Source organism: Penaeus chinensis, chromosome 34 (assembly GCF_019202785.1).
Source record: "Penaeus chinensis breed Huanghai No. 1 chromosome 34, ASM1920278v2, whole genome shotgun sequence".
In the NCBI taxonomy this organism is placed as follows: Eukaryota; Metazoa; Arthropoda; class Malacostraca; order Decapoda; family Penaeidae; genus Penaeus; species Penaeus chinensis.
The window spans coordinates 13,287,924-13,292,923 of NC_061852.1; the positions used below are offsets into that span (position 1 = coordinate 13,287,924).

The window sequence follows — 5,000 nt, forward strand, 5'->3', positions numbered from 1 at the left end:
TAAAGGAATATCGAAACTTCGTTGTCCCTCAAAATGTGAAGCTCTAAGGTAAAGCTTATTTAGCTTCTGTATAAATTCTGCCTTGTATATATGGTATATCTAGATAAACAGAAAACTTAATTACTCATAACTGTTCTATTCATAAAATGTGTAGATTCACAAAGCAGCTTCTTGTAAAATATTAAATGGCAAAATCTTTCATAAGATATCAATATCCATTTTTTATGTCAATTTGATGATAACTCATACACACTCACAAACTTAATATAATTGTTAATTACTTTATGAAGAAGCTGCTCTGTGAGTCTACACATTTTATTGGATATTTGATTTTATTTATTAAAAAAATATATATAAATATTATATATATCATATATATATATATATATATATATATATAAATAAATATGTGTTTGTGTGTATGTGTATGTATATATATGTATGTATATATGTATATATATATATATATATATATATATATATATATATATATATATATATGCAAGTAGCATTTATGGGAACTGTCTAGGCAGGAATGGCCTCCCAAGGATTTATGGACAGTTCATGAATGCACGAGTGATAGGACCAAAATTAGTTTCCTTTGTGGGGCAAGTGAGGCACAGTAAAATTTTTATCTTTCTTCTCTTATGTAACACTGGAACTGTAGGAAAAAGTAATGGTAAAAATAACAAGGAAAAAATTGTCAAATTTAGAATCATTTTTTCTCTGTTAATTATTTTTTTGAAGCGAGAGACAAATAACCCAAACATTGTTGATCCAATTTTAAAGTTCTTTCCTTTGCTGGAAAGAGCAACTCAAACACAACCAAACTATAGTCCCCCAATTTTTTGCTTCTGAAAAAATGAAAGAAATGTAAAGGCACTGTTTTACCCTTTTCTTGGGAGAATATATTACTTGCTTTACTTGGAAACCATGCACCATGAAAAAATGAATGGAAAACACAGAATAAGAAGATGACGGTTCAGGGGCACAGATTAATAATTATAATAATATAATTTCTATATGTACATGAGCATGAGTAAAGTTATTTGCTCTCCTTATGTCCTACAAAAATATTGTGCATAATTCCAGCTTTTGAAAAGGAACAATTACTCCCTTCAAAAGTTTATAACTCAAAAGCACAATTGTGTACTCTATAACTGGTAAAAAAAATATCACTTTATAATCTCAAAGTGTTATCTTTACATGTGCACAAAAAGGGGGAACATATAGACACATCATCAGATAGTTCCCTTACAATACAGGAAATTATTTAAATTTATGAAATACACATGCAGACTGTTGGATATTCTGGAAATTGGTGCTGAAATTTTATAACAATATATATTATCCTGTATATGTTGAAGTGAAAAAGCAAACCGCAGATCAGTGATTTCCAACCTATGGGGTGTAGTCCTACTTGCTAGACACTGAAGTCCTCAAATCATACAGATGCTAGGTTTGTAAAGGGAGCTTAGTAATGTAAATAGCATGAGTTTATAAACATCTAACATTTGAGCTGACTGCTTACATATCAACTAAGATTACCATAACTTTTAAATGAACAGTCCTTGATGTGTTATCAATAATTTCTGACTTGTTAAAGTGCCAATATCTATTTCCCGAAAAAAACATCTTAGTCACCCATTGCAGAGAGGACTATCTCCCTAATGACTCGTCCAAAAATATCCAAATACAAAGACATAGTAACATACTCCACTATCTGATTTGGGTCACACAAATGGCCATCTAAGTCACCAACAGCAGGACCAAAGTTCTTTAGAAACTGTAACTACTAAAAAGATTATGATACCTGTTCTCTGTGTAATTATAAATAAAAAGTATATTAACTTAAGAATGAAATTCCAACTTTCAAAAAAAATTACTACAAGATTTATTCACTGCATATGTTTTAGCACCTGTATTTCATAAAGCCATCATAAGTGCTGATTTCAGCCAATAACAATTAACTTTCTTCTACCTTATTATATAATTTCTTTATTTACCATGAGGCTACTTTGCTGAAACATTTAAATTGGGATCTACTGTAAATCTGGCACTGCAAAATTCTTTACTTGATGCCATGAGCATATACTTACATATACTTACATAGTGATTAATGTATGACTGATCAACAAGATTCACTTTGATGCCAGGAAAGGATTTTGATGATGAGAATTTTTGGCCTGCAACAGAATAAGGGAGGGAAAAATCTTGCTATGTGATAGTATTCATTCTCATCCATACCCATTCTTGTATATTATATTCAATCTCATCAACAATTGCAATATCTTTTTCTTGTTCACTCCTTTCCTCAGTATTTGGCACATGGCCATCTATTCTTAGTGGACAGCTTTACAAACTTTCCTGTACAAAGTATTTCTTCACACACTTGAAAAAAAGCTCAAGTACCATCTGTGAAGAGCAAACTATGTATTTTCATGAATGAATGAAATAAAGATGAAGAAATTTTGGTAGAATCTGTCTCTAGTTTCATTTTTAAAAGTATGCTTGTTTCTCCACCTTCTCATCTAGTTAAAGTGATTCTCTATCAAGAATAAGCCACAACTTAATCATCTGTACTTTACCTCACGATGAAATGCCATGAAACACTAATACTGAAAATACCGTGAGAACACCTAGCCTATATTTTACTTTTCATTAATATACCCTTCCTTGCTTTATGCTTTCATATATTCATTTTCCCTAAAAAAATGTTACATACATTTAAATTTTTATCATTCCAATTCTTATATTCTGTCTGCAAAGGAAAAGGTGCAGATTACATTCACAGGGTAAACATTCAAAATCAAAAAGTCAAAGACTAAAGGAGATTGAGTTTAGTCGAGGCCTTCTCATTTAAGTCTCAGTCAAAGCCTGAGCTTTTTTCCTCTCTTCGGTATCCTAGCCTAAAACTCCTTTATTTTAGGACCATTTTTTTCTACATAGTAATTTCTGTCTTATGAATATAAATTTTTATATATTGGATTTCTTGCTGGGAAAACTTAAAATAATTGATTTCCAAGGGAATAACCATTTATAAAACATGTCTTACTAGAATATACTAGACCCACAGACATTACCGACCTATATGTGTTTGAATAGTAAGAGCAAAGTTTTACATTCTTCAAACACACTCCAATATGGTCAGATATCCAAATAGAACACTAATTGAGGTTTTCTATATGCAAAATGGAAGAATGTAATAAAGCATACTGAAAATGAGTATTATTGTGGGTTCTGGTTGTATGCAGTATTGCAAATTTATGAGGAGTTCATATGCATGCAGTTAATTAGGCATAACCTGAATCAGAATACACTTACTTCAAATCAGTGAAGTACAATGACCAAGGCAAGCTTCAAGGAAGTATCATTTAATATTGTATTACGGAATTATCTGTCATTTCTCCAACTTACAGGAAACTGACAATGATTTACAGAACTTCAGTAATATCAATTAACTAGATCCTTATTTTCCATTTCTCAGGTCCTTCTAAACATGAAAACCGTAAAAATAATAATAATAATAATAATAATAATAATAATAATGATAATAAAGTAATAGACTATTATTAATCTAATTTTATCTTTTATGATCAAGTGAGATATTTTACAAAACATAGATATATGTGTGAACTTTATTAAAGAGAAGACATTGTTTAGGTTCTCTGAATATATGGCAATTTCAGTCCTCAGCTGATTACTTACCTATTTATCTAATAAGAAGTCCAATGAACCTGAATTTGAAAAATTAATTTCACAGATTTAGCTCCCAAGACCTGCAAATAATTATTATTTAACTTATAAAGACTTGTCCAAACAAACTCCTATGACTTAAATATATTTGATCTTTTGTCAAATTATGGATAAAATATTGAAAGCAATCCTGCTGAATGGTTGCACTTGTTTACAAAATGGTCACTTTACTTTCATGCAAAATCAATTCCGAGAGGTGATCATGTTATGAAGCAGTTGACTGGAATCTTTAGACTGATTAGAGATAACAGTTAGTACAGAATTTAACTTCCTTTGTATTTTATCATTCTGAGTAACACCAAAATGAAAAAATCTATAGAAGTAGGAACCTTACTGGGATAAGAATTTCAATACAATGCTCATTTTTTATATTTCTGTGAAATGTCTCTGCACATAGATGGGTCTGCTAGTGCTTAGTCACAAAGCAGTCAATTAGTTGATCTTGTGACTTTACCTGATTTCACCTTTCCTTGAATTGGCGGGAAAAACTATTTTTTACTAGTGCTATGAATATTGATGGTGTTATTTTTATTATAAACATTATAATTACTATAATGTTATAAACATTTGTAATGGCAAAATAAGATAACATAAAATATTTTCGTAAATCAAAGAAAAGGGTGAACGGGCGAGACAGGCAGTAATCGTAACTGGCTCATTGGTGATTTAGTACAAGTGTAGCCATCTATATGGCTATGAAATGAAATAAGATGAAATTTAAAACCTTAATTGCCTTTTCCAAACAGTGAATCACTTCTTTTTGATCACATCATAGGATTAATTCATCAAAACCACATAAGAAAATGCACACACAATGCACTTGGCAATAACAACATACCAAAAGTTATGGTAAAAGCCCTCTTATCCTTGACTTGAGGAAGACTTAAATCTGAGTACCTGAGTACTAATTGCCCAAGTCCATAGTTTGTAGTTTCCCTAGCCTGAGTCCATGCCTGTGAAAAAAAAAAAAATCAAATCCAGGTCTTCTGCCACTATCGGGCAAAATGTATGTATGATAAAGGACATTTAAACTGAGGATAAAGCAGGATAAGTTTGTTTTTTTTCGTCTCATTTATACAATTGTTAAAAAACATGCCACATAATATATACATAGTGCCTTGTATCAAATGTTATTATCAAAAGGAAAAACAAATAACTGAATTCATCAGTAACTGACATTGGTGTTTAGCACTGATATGAAATACTGAAATTAAATAAGTAAAACCAAGTAAAAATGTAAAAGG

At 30.6% G+C, this 5,000-nt stretch overlaps 1 long non-coding RNA gene across 1 annotated transcript in view; it reads right to left on the reverse strand.

The window, feature by feature from the left end:
* Window positions 1–4,389: 4,389 nt before the first annotated feature.
* Window positions 4,390–5,000, reverse strand: part of LOC125043538 — a 5,121-nt gene continuing 4,510 nt past the window's right edge. The window contains exon 3 of the long non-coding RNA XR_007116425.1: window positions 4,390–4,709. This is a non-coding gene — a long non-coding RNA (uncharacterized LOC125043538). The remainder of the gene's footprint in view (window positions 4,710–5,000) is intronic.